At 41.7% G+C, this 24,341-nt stretch overlaps 1 protein-coding gene across 1 annotated transcript in view; it reads right to left on the reverse strand.

Annotated features, from left to right (window-relative positions):
• DTWD2 (DTW domain containing 2) overlaps positions 1–24,341 on the reverse strand; it is a 164,527-nt gene that overhangs the window by 103,914 nt on the left and 36,272 nt on the right. The gene's annotated exons all lie outside the window — the stretch shown is intronic.

The following is a 24,341-nucleotide window of genomic DNA, read 5'->3' on the forward strand; positions in this document are numbered from 1 at the left end:
GCTACTAGCATATTATAATTGGTGACAAAAAACAAACAAAAAAAGACCTAAAATATTTTCCTTGTAATAACAAGATTACAAAAAACAGGATCATCTAAATAAATGTCTTTCCCTTAGGCAAAATATACAAATAAATAAATAAATAAAATAAAATAAACTAAAAGTCATTATTTCCATTGTAAACCTAAGGTCATTTCCAACTACTCCTTGTGGTCAACGTGTTTTTCCCCTGTAACATTTACTGACCAAACCCGCATTCTTTCACCGTATGTTTTTATATTGATATGTCTTCACTGAAAAGTTAATTTGAGTTATTCTCCTGAGTTAGCTTAGATCAGTGGTTCTCAACCTTTTTTATCATTGTGTGTTACCTGGGCTGCATGGGCCAGGTGGAAGGGCAGAGGCAGCATGGACCCCGACCCTGGACCCCTGCTGCGCGGGGCCAGCTGCCTGCTGTAGACCCACCGCGCAGGGCTGTGCCCAGACCCCACCATGCTGGGTACGCCAGGGTAGCCCGGACCCCACCACGCCAGGCAGACGGGAACCTGGAGCCCGCCATGGGGGCCAGCCTTTAGCACACACCTGAGCTGGACTGCAGCTATGTACTAATTGGGCCGTATGTGGCCCGGGGGTTTAGAACCGCTGGGTTAGATTGAGAGAGCAGCTGCATTGCAAAAAGACTCTGGTGGCTGTGTCTGCACTGGAACTGCACTCACAAGAGTGTGGCACTAAGAGTTCTGGGGGTAAAGCTGATAGCCCTTTGCAGTGTAGTAAGCTGCAATGCTCCATGAATTCTCAGTGAGTTGTGAGAATACTTTTCTGTCCTTTTCGAGTGCACAAGAGGAATTGTTGGAAGGCGCTAGCAGAGGACTAGTATCAGAGGGGTAGCTGTGTTAGTCTGGTTCTGTAAAAGCAGCAAAGAATCCTGTGGCACCTTATAGACTAACAGACGTTTTGCAGCATGAGCTTTCGTGGGTGAATACCCACTTCTTCGGATGCAAGTAGTGGAAATTTCCAGGGGCAGGTATATATAAGCAAGCAAGAAGCAAGCTAGAGATAACGAGGTTAGATCAGTCAGGGAGGATGAGGCCCTGTTCTAGCAGTTGAGGTGTGAAAACCAACAGAGGAGAAACTGGTTCTGTAACTGGCAAGCCATTCACAGTCTTTGTTTAATCCTGAGCTGATGGTGTCAAATTTGCAGATGAACTGGAGCTCAGCAGTTTCTCTTTGAAGTCTGGTTCTAAAGTTTTTTTGCTGCAGGATGGCCACCTTAAGATCTGCTATTGTGTGGCCAGGGAGGTTGAAGTGTTCTCCTACAGGTTTTTGTATATTGCCATTCCTAATGTCTGATTTGTGTCCATTTATCCTTTTCCATAGAGACTGTCCAGTTTGGCCAATGTACATAGCAGAGGGGCATTGCTGGCATATGATGGCATATATTACATTGGTGGACGTGCAGGTGAATGAACCGGTGATGGTGTGGCTGATCTGGTTAGGTCCTGTGATGGTGTCGCTGGTGTAGATATGTGGGCAGAGTTGGCATCGAGGTTTGTTGCATGGATTGGTTCCTGAGCTAGAGTTACTATGGTGCGGTGTGCAGTTGCTGGTGAGAATATGGTTCAGGTTGGCAGGTTGTCTGTGGGCGAGGACTGGTCTGCCACCCAAGGCCTGTGAAAGTGTGGGATCATTGTCCAGGATGGGTTGTAGATACCTGATGATGCGTTGGAGGGGTTTTAGAGGACTAGCAGCCTTCAAGTGGAGTTAGCCTACATCCATGCAACAGCATGGTAGTATTAACAGCTGATGAGTTGTGCTAACTTGACCTTTAGCCTATGCATCCCAACAGGCCAGCAAATTGGAGTTAAAAGCATCATCAGACTAAATTAAGGGTTTTTGTATCTGGACAGGACTCAAATTAAAGGCAATCCTGAGTTTAGTATGCAATGAAGGCCTTTGGCCCTTCAGGGCCTGAAGTGTTTCAATTCAGTTACATCTTGCCCCAACTTCAGACTGCTTCTCACCAAAGATCTTAAATTTATGTTAATCTAGGAAAAGCAAAAATAAAAGCTTACATAGTATAAATAATAGACTTACAAAGTAACTAGTGAGAACATTTTATCCTAAGTTAACCAAGCATATGTTTCCGCTTTCTTTGCGATCAGATTCTATCAGCCTTTTTTCATCAGTGAAATCTCTGTTACTCTATTAGCTGTGGTATTTAGCTGTATATAGCCCACATTACCATTAAAGCCATTCAGGTTTTTTTTAGTATTAGTGCACAGACATTACCAAATTTGAAATAGAGACCATTAAGTTTGGTGCTCAACTTGAGACACCGCGGGCCTGATTTAAACAGGTTGAACACCTATTGCTCATTTTCAGATGTGCTGAGACTAAGTATCTCAGGATGGGGACATATGAACAGGGAAATGGTTTTGATGATTTAGCTTATTTCTTCATTTCAACACTTTTGAGTAAGTTTATGGAAGTTGCTCCAGCATAATGTATTGTTGTCTTATTTTTCATATTTCTTCTTATGAAACACACAACACTTCAGAAGGGACCCTGGATAGGTGTTAAGCATAGATTAAAAACTTCTGAATACTACTTGATTATAACTGAGTATAACTGCAAATAGGTGCAACCCCCAACAGTTTTTTTGCTGTCTTTGCCTTGAATGTTTAGACAGAAGTTCACTTTTCTTATTGGTCGTAACTTTGAAGTTCTTGTACTTCCCTGCAATTAAACTTTCCATTAAATACATGATTTCTCTCAGATATTACCCAGCTCACTACATTAAGAAAAGAAGTTGATAGTTAAGGTTTTCCAGTTACAGCATTTTCTGTAGAAAAGAGATTTAATAGTGAATACCCACTGAATAAATCAGTTTCAAAACAATAAATTCTTAACTCCCAAACTCCAATTCAAATAGCTATATTTCCCCCCAGCTTCTATAAACTGAAGTAAATGGCATCCAGTGAATCCTGAACTGTATTTGTTATAATTAAGTTTCTTAGACACAACTTACTTTGTTTCTTGGTCTCCATTTCATATAAAACCCCCTCCTTTCTGTTGCTTTTTGCATTTTTCACACTTGGTTGTATTTTTGGTTGGTGACGTTTCAACTTTGTTAAAATTTAATAAAAAGGAAATTCTAAACATAAAGAAAGCAAGTATTTTCATATTATAAACTCAACCCGGTCCATCTGTAATTTGATTTGAAGGAAATGGAGCACGAAGTATTGCAAAGTATTTTTTCAATAAAACTTAATTACTTACATGTGTATATACACATCATTTAAGTTTAGGCACCCAATTAGGCACCTAATTATGTTGACTATGTCTTTGTACAACCCCACTCTGGGGGCACCACACTTATTTCTGTGCTCTCATTTTGATGTCTCATGGTTACTGTGCTTTTAGGGGCAATTCCCTACATACAGCCCACATTACTGTCCTGCAAACTGTGGGGCTCCTAAGGGGTAGCAGTGGGAAAGGAAAGAAACTTTCCATTAGACTAGAGAATGGCAGAAATCCTGTTCCACAACCACAAATGTAGCCTCAAGGTTACAGAAGCCTACACTCTGAAGGCCATCTAGGCAAAAGGAGCATTTTGTATTTTTTTTTTAAGTTTGTGGGCACGATCCTGCAATGCACAGCAGGCTGAAGTCAAAACTGAGTAGGAGGTGCAGCCTTGGATCCAAAAAGAAAAATATGAGAAGAGTGGTCTGTGCCTAGTCCAGAGGGAAGAGGTCTCTCCAGGGGACTCCTTCTGCCCAAGTGTGCCCTGTGGCAATGGCTCTCTTCAGGGAGAATAAAGATAGGTGGTAAAGGAACATTTGTGTCTACATCAACAAGGGCAAACTAAAGGTTTACTTCAGGATGTGGACAGTTTTACTTGTGTATCTGTTTATCTGTAATTTCACTATGGTTCAGAATTCTCTCAAGATGTTGTTTCCTCCGTTTTCCCTTGTAGCATTCCAGTATCTGGAAAATTATTATAAGGCAATGCCAGGCAGCAATACCAACCCCAGGCCACACCAATGTAAGTACAATACCTTACTGATTTAAGTCTAGTAAAAGTGTTAAATGTTCTGAAATTGTCTAATGATGTCACTCCCAATTTTCTTCACATGCTGGAGCAGAAGGCCACTCCCACGGCTTTTTAATCTAGTTTATTTTAAAATGTAAAAAGTTTTTAAAAAACTAATGTTGAAATTGAAAGATACATTTTGTTTATTCATAATACGTTGTGTGCAGTTTATCGTTTACAGTATTTCCCAACACGGCTAAGACCCAAGCACTGTTTCCCTTTCCTGGTGTCAAGCCTGCTGTGAATCATGGGCACAGGGCAGGAATGCTATAAAGGTGAAGATGCAGAAGGCCATAAAATAGCCTGGCATATGAAAACTTCTTCTCACAATCTCCTTCTAATCTCCATTCTCACACAAATAAAATCTATGTATATCCAGGCCACAGATGTGCTCTTCTGAGGCCTAATTTTCAACTTGTCAGAACATGCCCATAGGGCTGTTGAAATCAGGCACCATTCTGAGGATGCAAATAAGTACAGGCCTTCAGGTCTCAGTACCTCCCCTCAAGTGATTCTTTGGAAGTGTAGACAGTTAGCTTTATTCTGAATATATGCATTTAACAAGTTCTAATATTTACAATGAATCAGGCAGTTCATCCCATGATAAAGAGCAACCTAAGAACAAGATAACTGCGTTTTTATATTCTGAATTTGTAAACTTTCCTGGCCAAAAACCCATGTGAAGGTAAGTATGTCACAACATGTTTTAGAAACAGTATTTGCAATGTTAAAAGGAAGCTGCTGTTTTTGAACTATTATCACTAGTGGCAACATCATGATGTTCTAAAGCCTATTGCCAAGGTCAGGCCACAGACTCAATATTTTCAAGGAAATGCAGCTGGCCAAATGTAGATGAATGCTTCAAATTCAAGTTAAACACATTTCTTCCCCATCCAAGTCAAAACACTACAGACCTTAAGGTCAAAGCACACCTGACAAAGCTGGACAGCATCCATACAGTTACCCCTTTCCATTTTACATACTTTATACTAATACAAACTCATTAAATACACATTAAAACAGTATTCAGGGATTATGTTATGCTGGGACTTGGCATGGAGAGTTTAAAACAGTGATTTTGGAAAATCTGAAAAAAATTACTTTTGATACTTTTATGTTTAGAGGGCAAATAGCATTATGGCTTCAGTGCTTTTTCACAAACAAATAAAAAACATTTTGTTTTTAAATTCAATTTTGCAGGCTACAACTGCACTTTTCCAACATTAACTACTACATTCATTTTTCAGGATTTAAAACAAATGAATACAATGGCAACAATTGGCACCAAGAATTTACTACTCACCAAATTTCTTTGCACCTTTATTTTAGCTATAAACTCTTTGGGGTGCTAGATATGTTGGGGGGCTTTTCTCTCACACTCCCAGTGTTCCAGTGGTGTCTCCTTACAAGTACTACCAGCTAGCTCAGAGGCAGAAGGTGCTATACCTCTTCCTTCAACCAAAAGTGCAGAGGCCCTTTAAAATGGTGGGGACTGGATTCCCAGTGCACACAAGAGTTAGCTTAATCTGCTACAGCTTTCCCCCTCCATTCTCTTGAGCAATAGTGTTAGAAACTAGTTCTGGATAAGATGATAAAAGCCAGACATTTAACCACTTTTTTTCCTAAATAATAATCGCCTTAAGGCTGATGGATAATCTGTATGCCACGTTTCAACTCCATACAATCTGAGGTACAAGAGGGAAAACTACTGCAAGAAGAGTTATAACAAAAGATGATAGGACCCAAGACAAGTAAACCTGTGTAAAAAAAAATTGTCCTTATTAGGCAACCTGTTCTCCCCAAAAGATCTGCCCCACCTTTGGTAAAAGACTACTTCTCTATAACAACCCATTACTGATACCTTAAACTAGGTCTCCAAGTCTGGCAAATGGTTATGCCCTATCTGCCAACAGTCCCCAATTTTGCTATGACAATTTCACATTTAACAAACCATTATTGATATTCCTGTGTCCCAGCACAGTTGGCAGCTGGCATATGAGGCAGGCCCTTCTCAACGCCCCATGGGCTGCTGAGCTGAAAAACCTGAATGACTGTTTCACCTTCACCTTGTCTGATGCTGTATTACCTAGTCCTCTTTCCACGGCAGGCAACCCCGAGAAGCCCAGGGCATCTGTATTCTGAAGGAGTGCCTGGTAGTGTGTATGACAACTTTGGAGCTATACTGACAACGAGCAGTATCCTTGTCAGTGCCTCTGCACAGACGGCCCTGGCCTTCTGTGGATCTGTGTGGCTGAGATAGGGCCTGCTGCTCATTCTGTGGGTTAGTATAACCATGTACCCCTCATGAACTGATGACAATAATTCCCTCAGAGGATTTGTCATTGGAGTTCTTCTTCTTGCCAGTTTTGCCACACACAGTTGCCCTTCACTTCCTTTAAATGCAGGCAGTACCCTATAAGAATATTTTATACCTTAAAACACTGCCGGGTGTGTGTAATACTAGGATATCACCATTTCTCAGGATGCAGCAATAGCCCAGTAAAGTACAACTCTGACATGTCTTATTGCTTAACTAACTTATGAATACAGGTAGGTTGAGAGTTTTGTTGTTTTTGTTGTTGTTGTTGTTGTTGATTTTTTTTAACTGCCTTGTTTGAAGCAATTATTGTGGCTTTAGTTTTTTCAAGGCATCTCTTGTTCCCCTCAAATTTACTCACACCAATTGATTTAAAGAAGCTGAATTCCCAGATAACATCAAAAGTGATAAAATGTGGTTTAAAGTCATAAATAAAATACATAATTTTTTTTACTCTTGGAATAGCCTCCCAATTAAGTCTATGCCAAAAGCCCTCCCTTTCCTCCTTTGAATAGCTTCTAAAAATCCTTCTGTTCTGAAAAGCATTACAGCTCTAATGATCACATGTACCTTTCTGTATTTTTGCTGCACTGCATGGTCTCTGCTCATGCTTATTTTGCGCTAGATCCAACACTCTGCTCAGGTAAAAAACTCACTAAAGTTTATTTGGTTTAAAAATGGAAAGCACCATTTAACCCTTGAATTGCAAGATCTTTAAGGCTTGATCTTACGCTCACTGAAATCAATGGCAAAGCTCCCACAAACTGCAGCAGTTCAGGATCAGCCTGTCTATGCAGGGTTTCTATTAACTATTTGAAACACTATTTATTATTATATTTACGGTTTGATACAAAACCATTTGAAGTCAAAGGAAAGACTCCTATTGACTTCAATGAGTTTTGTATTATATCCTTAAATGACTGTGAAGATACATATCTCTAGTAAGAAACTCATTATCTGTGTAAATCAAGCACCGTATCTATTTTGCAATATGCTAGCCACTTTCTTCCTGGCCTTTCAGTATAAAAATCTAACGTTGTAATCTAAATATTTGCTATACCCATTATTTAAGTGTTATTTTTAGATGACGCAGCTAATTGGACTACTTATACATTTTGGGCCAGATTCTCTGGTCTATGAAACTCACTTTGTATCTTATGTAAAGAGACCAGAGCATTGCCTTGGAAAATTCCCCCTTCCCCCTCTGTAGAGTGACTCTCCGCCAGCTGCTATCACTACCTCCTGTCTCAGAACTCTGACAACCAGGGCAGGGAGATTCAGGGGACCTCAATGTGCAGAAGAGAGGGCAGAGAGCATGGTAGAGACAGAGCGAGGCTCTGCAATGGCCCATTTCCCACTGGTGATAGATCCCAGGCTGAGGGATGTTTAATCAGAGGCATAAGCTAAAGCTGCCCGCTGCCCATGTCAGACCTTCTCTCCGCTGCACCCAAACTCTGTTCGGGTGCAGTGGAGAATCAAACTCTTTAGTTGATATGGCAAAGGCACAGTTAATATCAATAGAAATATTAAAACAGAAATGTTACCTATTACTACCTCCATATAAATAATTTTCCAGATATAAATAATTATGTTAAAGACACTTTTCTGTATCATGTAAACCTTTGTAGTGATTACAAGTTTCTTTTTAAAGCTGATTGTAGAGTTTATGTAGGGACAGGTGTATAGCATACTGAGTACAATTTTCAAAACATTTCCTATTATACTTGGTTCCAAACATAATGTCTGCCACAGAAAATCAGAAGCAAGCTGAGTTTTGCTTCCTATGAAAAGTTAAACAATACTGAAGCAGAAGCATTCAATCTTTCTATACTGTAGCCTGTGTATATGATGGAATATATCATAGATATTTTTCTGAAGAAAGTGACATTACAGAATGTTTTCTCTTTAAATGGAGTATTATATGAAAAATGTTATTTGCAAATAAATGATACATAATTGAGCTGCAAAACAATCATATTTAAAAGATATTTTAAGTATTGCTAATGATGTTTTTATATTTATTGATACAATTAGTGAATTAATTAATCCATGATCAGAAGCTGTACACTGCTGTAATAAGATGTAGCAGACATTTGCTGCCCCCTACTGGAGGCCCTCCTTCATACACTGCACTCAAAGTAGTCTTTTTAGAAGAGGCCTCCCAGAATCTGGTGCTAGCAGAAGTAGAGAGACTTGGAACTACGGCGGCTAGATGGCCAGGAGAAGGCAGAGACCAATCAGATCCCAGTAGACTAAATAAAAACTGCTAGTTGCTTCTTTCGAAGGCCATGTCTGGGCAAGGCTGCAACAAGGGAGAAAGGCTCTCCCTGTCTAAAATCAAACAAACCGGTCAGGGGACCTAACACTGACAATATTTTGGCTGGATCAACAAAGGACTGTTTTATGTTATGAAGGCTTGGAATCTGAGAGGAGCATGGGCCGTTATAGCAGGGATAAGGGAGAGACAAGAGAGAACAGGGTGGGGGGGGAGAAATCAGATCAGTATCTTAGATGTCTGTATACTAATGCGAGAAGTATGGGTAATAAGCAGGAAGAACGTGAAATGCTAGTTAATAAACACAATTATGACACAGTTGGCATCACAGAGACTTGGTGGGATGACTAGAATATTGGTACAGAAGGATACAGCTTGCTCAGGAAGGACAGGCAGGGGGAAAAGGGAGGAGGTGTTACCTTATATATTAAAATATATACATTTGGACTGAGGTTGGGATGGAAATAGGGGACAGACTTGTGGAATGTCTTTTGGTAAGGACAAAAGGGGTAAAAAACAAGGGTGGTCACGTAGGGGTCTACTACAGACCACCTAATCATGAAGAAGAGGCGGATGAGACTTTTTTTAAGCTAACAAAGTCATCCAAAGCACAGCACTTGATAGTGATGCGGTAATTCAGCTACCTAGATATCTGTTGGGAACATAACCCAGCAGGGCACATATCATCCAACAAGTTCTTGGAATGCATTGGAGACAGTTTTTTATTTCTGAAGGTGGAGAAAGTTAATAGGGGAGAAACTGTTCTAGCTTTGACTTTGACAAATAGGGAAGAACTAGCTGAGAATCTGAAAGTGGAAGGCAGCTTAGGTGAAAGTGATTATGAAATGGTAGAGTTCATGATTCTAAGGAATGGTAGGACGGACAACAGCACAATAAAGATAATGGATTTCAAGCAGGCAGACTTTAGCAAACTCAGAGAATTGGTAGGTAAGATCCCATGGGAAGCATGTCTAAAGCCTGGTCTACACTGCCACTTAAGACTTAAGTTGATGTAAATTATGTCACTCATGGGTGTGAAAAAAATCACCCCCTGAGCGACATAGCTTACATGGATCTAATACGGTGTCTACACCATGCTATGTTGGCGGGAGAAACTCTCCTACCAACTTACCTTCCACCTCTTGGGGAGGTGGAGTACTGAAGTCAACAGGAGAGCACTTTCCCCATCAACTCATCACGTCTTCACCAGACCCACTAGTGCGAAGTATAGACAAGCCCTAAAGGGAAGAACAGTTCAAGGGAGTTGGCAGTTTTTCAATGAGACATGGGCACAAGAGCAAACTATCCCACTGCACAGGAAAGATGGGAAGTACGGCAAGAGATCACCCTGACTTAACCAGAAGATCTTCAATTATCTGAAACTGAAAAATGAGTTCTACAAAAAATGGAAACTTGGTCAAATTACAAAGGATGAATATAAACATATAACACAAATATGTAGGGACAAAATTAGAAAGGCCAAGGCACAAAATGAGATTAAACTAGATAGAGACATAAAGGGTAACAAGAAAACATTCTACAACTACATTAGAAGCAAGAGGAAAACCAAGGACAAGGAAGGCCCTTTACTCAATGAGGGGGGGAAAATAACAGAAAATGTGGAAATGGCAGAAGTGCTAAATGACTTTGTTTCCATTTTCACTAAAAAGGTTAGTAGAGATTAGACATCTAACAGAGAGAATGCCAGTGAAACTGAGGTAGGATGAGAGGCTAAAATAGGGAAAGAACAAGTTAATAATTACTTAGACAAGTTAGAGGTCTTCAAGTCACCAGGGCCTGATGAAACACATCCTAGAATACTCAAGAAGATGACTGAGGAGATATTTAAGGCATTAGCGATTATCTTTGAAAAGTCATGGAAGATGGGAGAGATTCCAGATGACTGGAAAAGGGCAAATATAGTGCCAATCTATAAAAAGGGGAAAAAGGACAACCTGGGGAATTATAGACTAGTCAGCTTAACTTCTGTACCCGGAAAGCAAATAATGGAGCAAATAATTAAGCAATACATTTTCAAAACACCTAGAAAACAATAGGGTGATAAATAACAGTGAGCATGGATTTGTCAAGAATAGTGTCAAACCAACCTAATAGCTTTCTTTGACAGGGTAACAAGCCTTGTGGATAAGGGGGAAGCAGCAGATGAAGTACATCTTAACCAGGGCCGGCTCCAGACCCCAGCGCACCAAGCGCTCGCTTGGGGCGGCATTTTGCCGGGAGGGCGGCAGGCGGCTCCGGCGGACCTCCCGCAGGCATGACTGCGGAGGGTCCGCTGGTCCCACAGCTCCGGTGGACCTCCCGCAGACGTGCCTGCAGAGGGTCCGCTGGTCCCGCAGCTCCGGTGGACCTCCCGCAGACGTGCCTGTGGAAGGTCCGCTGGTCCCGCAGCTCCGGTGGACCTCCCGCAGACGTGCCTGCGGGAGGTCCACCAGAGCCAGGGGACCAGCGGACCCTCCGCAGGCATGTCTGCAAGAGGTCCCCCGGAGCCGCGGGACCGGCGATCGCCAGAGCACGCCCCGCGGCGCGCCACCCTGCTTGGGGCAGCGGAATTCCTAGAGCCGCCCCTGATCTTGACTTTAGTATGGCTTCTGATATTGTCTTGCATAACCATCTCATAAACAAACTAGGGAAATACAACCTAGATGGAGCTACTGTAAGGTGGCCCTCTTCGCTTTCCATGCCTGGCTGAGCCCCCGGGATGGACCCAACTCTCCTGGTACTTGACATCGCATCTTCCTGAAGCAACACGTTGGCGGGGGACACATAGGGTAACATCTCTCCCCCTCCCCTGTTGATTTCTGTCAGGGTTCACAACATAATGTGGCCGCCAGCAGCAGCCTTTCAGCACTGTGTGGGAGGGAAGGGACAGGAGCTGCTTCCAGTCGCAGGGGAGGAGAAGGAGGGAGAGACGACCTGGCCTGTATCTTTTCAGAGCTCATCTCTTCCACCCTCCACTCCCCAGTGGCTGGAAGCAGGTTGTCCCTTCCTGCCCGCATAGTGTCGAAAGGCAGCTAACACCTCCAGGCTGCTGCTGGCCATGGATATAACCCAGACTCCTCCTGTCCCGGGCAGGAAGGGGTTACGTCCTAATGATGCATCGTGCACCACAGCCCAGTGAACCTAACTGCAGGGGCTTCAGCAAACATGGCCAGAGGTGGCTCAGCAGAGGAGGATGCCTAGGGGTTGGAGCAGCCCTGCGCTCCTGAGGGCAGGACCCAGGGTGTGGGGGGAGGGGAAGGCAGTGGATGCTGTGGAGCCTGCAGGGTCAGGGTATGAACATGTTGTAAATTGCTTTCCCCTCCAGCATTCCAGAGGGGGAAGAGAAAAAGAGGCTTCCCGTGCCAGCGCTTGCGGGAGTTTGGCACGTGCAGGGCCCAGGCTCCTCCTGGCCAGTGCCCTGGGCTTTCCTGGGGTGCTCGCCCAGCCAGAGGCAGTGGGGGAAGGAAGGAGCCTACCAGCCAAACTGTTGGTGAGCTCAGCACTTTGACCAGGGGCTGGGTTCTCCACACAGCGCTGGGAGAGGGATGTGCCCTGCCTGGGGAGAAATGGACCCACACTCACCAGCCACCGCAGCTCACAGCCAGTGCTAGCCGGAAACACGACAAGGCCCTGCTGGACAAGAGCTGGCACGCAGCGGGGCAGCGCTGACAGACCGGCATGGGAAGCGGTCTGCTCTGCGCGCTGCATCTTCGCCCCGCCACCTGCCTTGCACACCCACCCCCATCGTCGGCCACGAGACCCTCCCCACTCACTGATGGCAGGTGGGTGGCTGGTAAGCAGGGATCTGGCCAGCAGCAGGAACTGCCAGTACTGATGGGAGAGGAAGACAGAAAATACAGGACAATTTTTTTAAAAAGTTGGGACACCTGCCGGAGGGCTTAGATACGGGACTGTCCCTCAAAAAACGGGATGTCTGGTCACCGTAAAGAAAGGTCAGGTTCTGATTATTAAGCTGGTACTATCTACATGCCCTACACAGAGACGAACCACTATCTCATTTCACATAGACTATCAATAGAGGCTTCATTTTTGCATCTCCCAGCTTATTTGAAGTGTCTTGAATCAGAGCATGCAGACCTGATATTGAGATACATAATTATCAGCTTTCTACTTTAATTGCTCCAAAGTCCTGGTCAGAAGTCTGGATGGCATCTTCTTACAGCATCACATTTGGAACTATATCAATCCAGTACATTTGAATCAGTGACTAGCATTTAAGTGTTGTATTAACTTTAAACACACATCTTGACCCATCCAGTTCCAGGCAAAGGCATGGTGAAATAATAATTTAAATAAGTCATCAAAATCTTGGACGAAATTTTGTGTTTAGTTATATCAGTGGAAATCAGAGTAACTCCATAGACTTCAATCAAGTCAGCATAATGAAAATAAAATTGGCTAATTAAGTAGATTGACATTACACGTCAAGGAAAGAATCAGTACGTCAAGTAAAAAAGGTTGCTACATTTCTGCTATAGAAAAATTTACCTATGCAACCATTCTAATACAAAGGGCCAGATTTGCAAATGCTCAGGACCCACAATTGGAGCCAGATTTTCAAAAGCACTCAGCACACAGCAGTTTCCTGTAGGACACGGCTAGATTTTCAAAGTAATTCAGCACATTTGAAATAAGCTCCACCCCCAATGTACTGAGCTCTTCCAAAAATCTAGCCTAAAATGTCCAAATCTAAAACATAAAAGGACTGTTCATTCAGATTCTGTGTGCATTCATACTTATAGCCTCTTTGAAGACTACAAACAAGGATGTCAATTAGTGCCAATTTTGATCTTGGATTTTCTGTTGACACCTGTCCAATAGAAAGTGGACTGACACTGCAAATTCATTTCCCAGATAGCACCAAACAGCCATCAGATGTTAATGATTTTCAATCTCAACTGAACTAGTCTGAATCTGAACTACTGTAGCAAAACATGTGAAAGCATTACTTACAAATATTAAAAAGCGACAAAGAGTCCTGTGGCACCTTATAGACTAACAGAAGTATTGGAGCATAAGCTTTCGTGGGTGAATACATGTGTCTGACGAAGTGGGTGTTCACCCACGAAAGCTTATGCTCCAATACTTCTGTTAGTCTATAAGGTGCCACAGGACTCTGCCACTTTTTACAGATCCAGACCAACACGGCTACCCCTCTGAAAGATTATTAAGTATCAATGTTTTCAGATTTAAGCCCAAACAAGACAAGAAAGATCACATATTTGTGTATGAGGGCCTGGAGGAAGTAATTTTATTTCCTGACAAACACAGAGTTCTGTTTAAGGACAGCAATATTCTTTTCTCCCCGCCTTTTTTGGGGGGTGCAGGTGTGGGGCGGAATTAAGCCAGCTAGGATACGGCTTTAAAAAAAATGTAGACAAAGTGCACTCTTCCTGCAAAGAGCAAAACAAAGATGTGTATCCATGTTTCCTGTTTAATAATAATAATTCACAAATCATTATTGAATTTTCTTTTTATTAGCATTTCATACTCTATGCATTCTTTTTAAATAGGCATTCTGTTTTTGAGCACACATGCATATGCGTTAAATTTAGTTTTGAAGAAATCCAGGGAAACAATGTGATAGCAATTTCCAATATTTAGGAAACATTTTTATTTGTAGAATTAAAAGTTTTGAAGTGGACTGGGTTGGATTTTATTTAGGAATTGATAATTTCGCCAAAGAGACGTCCAGTCACATGGAAAAATGTTTAAAGAAATTGGGGGAGAGAAGAGGCGAGAAGATGACAGTCTGAATTTTGACATTAGGATGTTTGGTAGGAGGGTGTTAAATTTAGCCCTAAAAATTCTTATTAATATTTTCACATATGTGAGAACCTAAAAGCAAGGGCCTAAATTACACATAATGTAGAGTTGCAGCTAAATATGGTAGATTAATCACATAGTTAATACACTGTAACTTATGGAAGGAGACCCTATTTTAGACTTTGTATAGTGCCCATTACCCTAGCATCTGTATTAATTGGGCCTCCAATATTCTACTCTAATTCTCCAGGGTAAATAACTGTTTTTACAGGCAAGTAAAATACGTAATCATTACAATAAAGGGCAGGCCAGTAGATTTGCCTGTAATGGTTCATGACAATTTTACAAAATTGATCTAAATATGTTTGTTTTAAAGCATCTCACTTCCACTACCCAGATTAGCAGTAGACAGAAAAAAGGCAATAAGGAGAAAAGGATACTGAACATAAAGAATGGACTTCTGGATTGTATTAACCCATTGAAGAGGACAGGCTTTGTGTGTATAGCTCCCATTAATAATGGGAATTAACAACATAAAGTCCATATAAATCAATAGGAGACCAGACTTCCAAAATTTTGGATTACGTTTATATTATAATGAAAGTTGGGAAAATGCAGCCAATTTTAACTAATAAGAAAGAATAAAACACTGGGGTTTAGCTTATGTACCACTAGAGTGGTTACAGAGACCTGGACTCAGAAAAATAAAATTGGCAGTGAAGCCAAGAACTAATGAGCCTGATATTTTTGACATTTTCATGCATCTTGGGTCTACAGCCTGGCAAGATAGTTGGCTTACTGACAAGCCTGATGCCAGAGAGTTAACGGAGCCTTAAACTTGCTGAATAAGGGGTAATAGTCTTCTTCTTAGCATATGCGTAACATGCCTCAAGTGGCACGTGACAGGATTCATAACCTAATTTTATCCGCTGGTTGGATCATTAGCTTCCCCAGGTTGGGCAAGGTATTGATAGGGAGCGCAACAAACACTGATCCATGCCCTCCCAGGGGTGGTAGCAATGGTTTTTAAGCTCAGCCATTAAGATCAAGCCATTAAGATTGAGACATTAAATTGAAGTTTTACCTTGCCAGTGTTATAGTTCCTCATCTGTGCCTCAGAAGCTTGGAAGTAGGCACAAGCAACATAAATACACTGCATTATTTTTATCACAGATCTCATGAGAGATGTTAAGAGTCCAGTGGGGATAATAAAACAGAAAATACTATGATTCAAGTTAAGGAAAAAAAGCTCAACAATTGACGACACCACCAAATCAGTGGCAAAGATTCCATGGGTATTTCAACCATTTGTGCAAGCACAAGTACAGTGCTTGTTTTTGCAACATAATGTAGCAATGCAGATTTATTTATTTCAGGCCTTCTATTTTGAAGTAATTACTTCATTGAGCTGAACAAGGGAGTACAGACTTGAAACCTTTTTCTGAGGCTATCAATCATTTAATTGGTGACAGTTTTCTGCAACAGCGCTTTAAAGGGGCAACAGTAGACAAAACTAGGCAAAAACACCTGATTTTTCAGCTTTATGGTTGAACCGGAAAATCTGATCAAAACTGACAATTATTTGGTTTCTCAGCAAAATAAAAAAAAATGTTGCTTCACTTTCATCCTGTTATGGGTTTTTTGTTGCTGCTGCTAAGAATATCTAAATTTTGAAACAAAACATTATTTCAAAACAAAAAAACCCACACTTAATTTTGAAGGTGTCAAAATGAAATATTTTAATTTTTTCAGAATTTGTCTCCATTTTTAATTGGCCAAAATTATTCACAAAATTCAACCCCAAAATGCATTTTTGGCAAATAAACTAATCTGCTAAAAAAAAAAATTCACACAGCTCTAACAGTACATTGACATATACAAAGGTTATCTTCAAACCCAAGAACCGAAGACTTCAGTTTCTCAAATGGATGCCTATATTCTGAAGAAAGTCAGCCTACTCTATAATTTTTAACTTTTTAACCATTAAGCAACACATCCAGGTCTAAACATGTTAATATGCTAGCTAACCCCATCATCCTTAGCAGTGACTTAGGGTATGTCTTCACTACCAATGTTAAAAGGCTGTCACGGCTGTGTAGTCCTGGCACCAGTGCTGGGAGAGCTCTCCCAAATACTGAAAAAAAAAACCAAAAAAAACCAAACCCCACACCCACAAGGGGAGTAGCTCCCAGTACTGGGAACATAGCTCCCAGCGCTGGTGCATTGTCTACACTGCCATTTTATAGCACTGAAACTTGCATTGCTTGGGGAGGGGAGGGTGTTTTTTCACACCCCGAGTGAAAAAGTTTCAGCGCTGTAATGTGGCAATGTAGACAAGGCCTTAGACTGCTACATGGCTGTCTTTCTATAACGGAGCCATAACAATTATTTTGTTGGTCAGACAGGCCTTCTCTAACCATATTTTCATATTAGGTTAGCCGATCCACCTTCCTCTCAGCTTTCTGTTCAGCGGGATGTCCTAGACTCCATTGCCCAACATGCATCTGGTGCCACTCTGTGCACTCCCCTAGACTCTCTTTTTCTGCTGAAGCAGCTACCAAGATTTTCCCAGAATGCATTGATATAAAGGCATTTAGGTGTGGATGCAGAAACCTCGATGACATATAGCTGTATTGTGAAAATAACTCCTGTGTGGACGCAACTCAGCAGTGTTTGTTATACCCAGGTCTAATGAAGATGGTGCAACCTGGTTATAAAAGTACAGCTGTACTTACAAAGTTCTCTTCTCACCCCTCACCCATTTTTAATCTGCGTAACTCCATTAATTTAAGTGGAGTTAGTCCTAATTTATACTATTGAGACAGAATCAGACCCATAGCTTAGACAGGGCCTGTAACGTATTGGGGTTCAACCAAGACCAGTGAGAGATTGGGTCACCACCTGCCTGTAACCCTGGGTGACTGAAATGCTCTGCACAACTCTGGCTCACAGCCCAGACACCAAGAGCCAGCAGACAAACAAACAGTGTTCTGAGCGTCTGTGTGCTGTGCAGCCATGGTTCAGCACTCTGATACAACAGCTCACCCCCCTCCCCCAACCCCAGTCATCACCAGCATTGGTTACTACTCCCAGGGCAACCCCATCACAGTCTCTGTACTGAATTTCCCTAAAACTGTCTGCCTTGAAGTGTCCAGCCCTCTCCTGGAACACTCAGAGAAATAATAATGTTTGTTGCTCCTTTAAAGAGACAAAAGCAATGCTTATTACTTTAAGTGGAGTTAACAGTCACTTCCAACCCATTACTGTGTTTGAATTGTTTAGATTAAAAGTAAAAAAAAAATTTTTTTAAATGATTTAATCAAAAAGATATCGGTTTTAAGTGAGTTCAAGTACAAGGAATAAAGACAACAAGTAAGAGTAAAATATGCTTCTAAAACAAAAACAAAAATAAAAACTTAAATTTCAACAAGCTACAATCACAGCCTCAGCATGTTTCTTAGATAAACATAGTTCCGAGAGACTTCAAGGCCCTTTGCTTAAGAGTCCAACGTTCTGCGATTTCAAAAAGCTCCATCCACTTGAACCCCCCAAGTAATGGAGCATTCAACTGTCTTTTTGCCCACCTTATATCACCGCAACATTCAACAGTCTGTTTCAAGAGACAGGAAGGCTTCCTGCTGTTCTTCCCATCTCCCTGCTGATTTGTCTGTAAACAGGGTTTCCATTGTTTTGATTCCATTTTGAGTCATTTACATTGGAGACAGGTAGATCGCTGTCTAGGATAAAACCTGTTTCTTCCTGTGTTTGTTCACAGTCTTTAAAGCATATCATCAGTGAGTATCCATAATTCCTCAAACAATGTTAATGCATACATTTCACTTTATTATTTATCACCAGCGTGTCACAGGCTTTCATAAAAGACTTTACCTTATACACTTCTATAATACAGTAACATTGTATGCAATCAGTTGATTCAATTACTTTAGGTTCAGACTCCTGTCTTTATATGTAAGAGGTTCTCTCCCCCACTCACTAGTTGGATTGCTTTACCTTGCATAGAAAAGTACCTTCATTGTCTCTGCCTGATGACCAGGCTGGTCAGACAAGTATATACCCATTCCTTTGTCTAAGGCAGACTGCTTAATTAAGAACTTGATTCTAGCACATACCCATAACTTTGTATGCACCCCGTACAAACATCACGCCATCATATTAGCAGATATTATTACTTTTCCCCAATATCTATTACATGCCACCTTTGGGGTAAATATTATGACAGCAGTGTGTTAGGTATAGTGAGTATGTCAGGCCTGACAAGAGTTGCTTACAGAGTATTGAACCACCAATGGGCCTCTGTGTCACAGGTCCTTATGGACTAATTAACATTACAGAATTTGCTATTTTCCATTTCCTATGAGCTTCCACAGGACTGAATAAATGTTGGGAACATCCGTTTGACTAACTAGACTTTCAGTATCCTCTGTTGTGTATTTCTCCTGAATTAGAGGAATGAATGCCTCTTCCCCTCTAAGATTAGGTCTACACTCACCCAGTAGGGTGTGACATACATTTCCCTTATCGTATTATCGTCACGTGAAACTGATGTAGTGAGAATGACAATGAAAAGCAGAAAATTACTTTTTCTGAGAGAATGAACTGAAACTAATCAGAGAGGCTGATAAATTATAAAACAGAAAAGACAAGTAAAAATGCTTTTATCCATACTGCATAATATGGGGAATATCCACACAGCAGCTATTTCCTAATGTAGGCTCTTCCATTAGCAGACATCTAATCTGCATTTTTCATTATGTGCCATCTTTGTATATGTTTATATAGAAAGCCTGTGTGTTCAAAGTGCATGCTTTGTTATGACTGGAGAGATGGCTTGTTACAGTAGCACCCCCTAGTGCTAAATTGAGGGACTGTCAGCACATTTGCTAATAAACCTGATTTTCAGCAAGTTTGCCACTTGTCCCAGATGGAAACTTAACATGCCAAGTCTCAGTCATGGAACAATATATACTACTTTATTTTGTGCTCCCATCAAGTTCAGTTTAGATCAGTTCAGTGATATGTACTATCAAATTCTCTTTGTACTCATACAAGTCACCATGTCTTTCAATTAACACGTGACATTTTGTATGCTGTATTGTTACTCCACAATATGGAACTGAGTTTTTTTAAGGGAGTGTGGTTTGTATGTAGAAAGATATTCACAAGCAGTTAATATACATTCACTTCAGTACTTTTCATAAGGTTTTTGTAAACATACTTACTGCACATGTGCAATTATTTGTGAATGATAATACATATTTTAAAAACCAGTTTCTTTCAATGCAATGCATTTGTAACATTTTTATGTCTCTATATCCTCTGGAGTCAAGACCACTGATATTAAAAAAATTTAGATTATTAAAGTTTCCATAAACATGGAAAGACAGTTAACATGGCCTAATTAGGAAAAAGCTTGATTACCTTCTTACTCAATCTCTGTTTTAAGCAAACAGTGGGTTTCCCTGCGGGAACTGTGTTACTGTGAAACCATCGGACATAGAAGAGAGGCCATTAACAGAGAAGAGAGATAACTGGAGATCTATTGTGCAGGGGACAGAAGTGACACAGGAAACGGGGAGCAGAGTTATATTTTAGGGGGGGCATTGGAAGTCTCCAGAAGAAGTGCATAGTGTCCCAGGAAACATTATAAAACAGATTGGAATCCAAAAAAACCTGTTAACGCAAATTATTTTCTATGCAGTTTAACCAAAAGCCCAAAACATACAAAACAGGTAATTCATGTCCAGTTGATGTGGAATTCATTACACTGTCACTGATAAAAGTCCTCTCAGCCATTTACTCTTCCTGTTTAGAGTTGCCAGGTGTCTGGTTTTCGACTGGAATGTCTGGTCGAAAAAGGACCCTGGCAGCTCCAGTCAGCATCATTGACCGGGCTGCTGGAAGTCCAGTTTGCAGCATAGTAGGGCTAAGGCAGGCTCCCTGCTTGCCCTGGCTCTGTGTGGGTCCCGGAAGTGGCTGGCATGTCTGGCTCCTAGATCCAGGAGTGGCCATGGGGACACTGTGTGCTGCCCCCACCCTGAGAGTCAGCTCTGCAGCTCCTATTGGCCGGGAACCACGGCCAATGGGAACTGCAGGGGCCGCACCTGTGGGTAGATCTCCCTGGCCACCCCTCTGCCTAGGAGCCAGACATTGCTGTCTGCTTCCAGGAGCCGCCTAAAATAAGCGCCACCCGGAGCCAACACCACTAACCCCCTCTTGTGCCCCAACCTCCTGCCCCAGCTCTGAGCTTCTTCTCACACCAAAACTCCCTCCAAAAGCCTGCACCCTCCAGCCCCTCCTGTACTCCGAATGTCTCAGCCCCAGCCCGGAGCTCACCGCCCCCCCGCACTCCAACCACCTGCCCCAGCCAGGAGCTCCCTCCCATACTCCAAATTCCTGAATTCTGGTGCCACCCCGGAGCCTGCACCCTCAGCCCAGATCCCATAGCCTCTCCCACAACCCAACCCCCTGCCTAAGCTCCATCCCACACTCCGAACGGCTCAGCCCCAACTGAAGCCCCCTCCTGCACCCCAAATTCCTCATCCCCAGCCCCACCCCCAGCCAGAACCCTCATCCTCTCCCATCCCCCAACCTCCTGCCCCAGGCCAGTGAAAATGAGCAAGTGAGTGAGGGTTAGGGAGAGCGAGCAAGGGGGTGTGTGGATGGAGTGAGGGGGCCCTCGGAGAAGGGTTGGGGCAGGGTTGGGGCTTCAGGGAAGGGGCGGGGTAGGTGGCAGTGCAAGGGTGTTCGGTTTTCTGTTATTAGAAAGTTGGCAACCCTATTCCTGTTATTAATCTTTACCATTTTTTATATAATTACCAACATATCACAGCATAACAAAATAAAAAGAAAAACTTCAAGACCTTCAGAAATGTATTTGGATAATAAAAATTGACTCTTTTCAGCAACAGAACCCAACAAATCAAACTGCAAATAAATTTGCTACAAAACCCATCACCCCCAAGAGGCTTTCATGTTTAGTATCAACAGAAGCCACTCCAAAGCTCTGCTTGAAAACTTCTCGAACACTCAGCTATGAAGAGTAAACATATCCACTTCCCACACGAGCGCAGAAGAAAAATGATGTACAATAATGAAGTAATGTGTATTCATCTGAATGTGGTAAGAGAGTGCAAAGATATGGACTCTTGAAAGACAGGACAAAGGGTTAGTCAGAGGATGACTGACACCGGGGTCGAACTGTGCTGGCTCACAATTCATTGGCAAGTCAGTGCTTTTGTTGTTGGCTGCTATCTTGTGCTCCCAGCGACTCTAAACTTTTTATTAATTAATTAAAAGGCTGTAGCCCTTATAGTTTTGAAGAAAACCTTCAAACTGTGAACTAAACATAACCAATGCTGCCAGAAGTATCTGCCTGAGTCAGAGTAACACTGGGAAATCTCCATTGTTAACTATAAAGCCTAGAAACAAGTTTTCAGTGTCAATATTGTTAACCATTTTACCATTGATCAAAATATGCAAAGAGAGATGACCATAATATAAATATAGTCACAATCTATTGGAAATATCAATTTGCTCTGGTGTCTTCAGTGCATGGAGCTTGAGAATACTACCACTATTTTTTCCTCCCATTTGACTGACAGTATCCTCAGAGCTAGTAGGCTTCTAACAACATTTAGAGAACACGGCTGGCAGGATTTTTATTTATTTATTTTTAAAGTCCCATTTCCAAGACAGAAAGACCTGGGTGATCACGTAGCACTAGTGGAGGATTTAGTGCCCCCAGACCTACATATAATTTTGGCTTGGTTTGACAAATTTATAACAACTTGGTCATGGCCTAGAGAAACCTTGCAGTGGTCTATACGGAGGTAAAACATTTTAACTTCATGGACACATTGTGAGCTTTAACGTCAAGTTCTGTGAAAGTTTGTTTTAAAAAAAAAAATCACATTTGATATCTAGAATATATCCTTTAAAGCCATTGTTACAAAAAAGTGCAAGGCAAAGGGCAATGTAAGTGGACGTTCATAAGTAAATGTTACTATCTTTATATAAGAAATCAACAATTTCTAGAATAAGGATTTTATGTGGCAGCTCAACTATTCTGAGGTTAGCCTCATACAGTCAAAATAATCCATTATTTTCAATATACAGTTTATTCATATGTAGATCATATTTTTTCTACCATGGTTTCATAATAATATTTTGCTCTTACACAGCACCTTCCATACATAATTATCAAAGCCTTTTTACAAAGGACTGCATCATTAACAAATTATTGAACATTCCACTTGTAAGCAGCTAGACGAACCTCATCTTGAATACTGTGTGCAGTTCTGGTCTCCCATGTTTAAGAAGGATGAATTCAAACTGGAACAGGTACAGAGAAGGGCTACTAGGATGATCCGAGGAATGGAAAACCTATCTTATGAAAGGAGACACAAAGAGCTTGGCTTGATTAGCCTAACCAAAAGAAGGTTGAGGGGGGATATGATTGCTCTTTATACATATATCAGACGGATAAATATTAGGGAGGGAGAGGAATTATTTAAGCTTAGTACCAATGTGGACACAAGAACAAATGGATATAAACTGGACACTAGGAAATTTAGACTTGAAATTAGATGAAGGTTTCTAACCATTAGAGGAGTGAAGTTCTGGAACAGCCTTGCAAGAGGAGCAGTGGGGGCAAAAGACATATCTGGCTTTAAGACTAAGCTTGATAAGTTTATGGAGGGGATGGTATGATGGGATAGCCCAATTTTGGCAATTAATTTGGCAACTGATCTTTGACTATCAGCCGGTAAGTATGCCCAGTGGTCTGTGATAGGATGTTAAATGGGGTGGGATCTGAGTTACTACAGAGAATTCTTTCCTGGGTGCTGGCTGGTGAGTCTTGCCCACATGCTCAGGGTTTAACTGATCGCCATATTTGGGGTCGGGAAGGAATTTTCCTCCAGGGCAGACTGGTAGAGGCCCTGGAGGTTTTTCGCCTTCCTCTGCAGCGTGGGGCACGAGTCCCTTGCTGGAGGATTCTCTGCATCTTGAGGTCTTCAAACCACAATTTGAGGACTTCAATAACTCAGACATAGGTTAGGGGTTTGTTACAGGAGTGGGTGGGTGACATTCTGTGGCCTGCACTGTGCAGGAGGTCAGACTAGACGATCATAATGGTCCCTTCTGACCTTAAAGTCTATGAGTCTATAATAAGGATATTATAAGGAATAGCAAGCATGAATTTATCAAGAACAAATCATGTCACACCAACCTAATTTTTTTTTTGACAGGGTTATTGGCCTAGTGGATTGGGAGAAAACAGTAGATGTGATATACCTGATTTTAGTAAGGCTTTTGACATAGTGCCACATGACATTCTCAGAAGCCAATTAATAAAATTTGTTCTAGATGAAATTGCTGTAAAATGGGTGCAAAACTGGTTGAAAGACCACATTCAAGGAATACTTATCTGTGGTTTGCTGTCAAACTGGGAGGGCGTATCTAGTCAAGTCCCACTAAGGTGACCAGATGTCTCGATTTTATAGGGACAGTCCCGATATTTGCGACTTTGTCTTATATAGGTTCCTATTACCCCCCACTCCCTGTCCCGATTTTTCACACTTGCTGTCTGGTCACCCTAGGTCCCACAGGGTCAGTCCTAGGCCTGGTACTATTAAATATTTTCATTAATGACTTGGATAACGGTGTGGAGAGTATGCTGATAAAATTCTGCAGATTACATGAATTTGGAAGGAGCAGCACGCACTCTGGAGGACAAGATTAGAATTCAAAGCAAGCTTGACAAATTGGAGAATTGGTCTGTATTCAATGAGGTGAAATTCAGTAAAGACAAGTGCAGAGTATTTCACTTAAGAAGGAATAATCAAATA

This window comes from Mauremys mutica, chromosome 6 (genome assembly GCF_020497125.1).
Source record: "Mauremys mutica isolate MM-2020 ecotype Southern chromosome 6, ASM2049712v1, whole genome shotgun sequence".
NCBI lineage: Eukaryota > Metazoa > Chordata > Testudines > Geoemydidae > Mauremys > Mauremys mutica.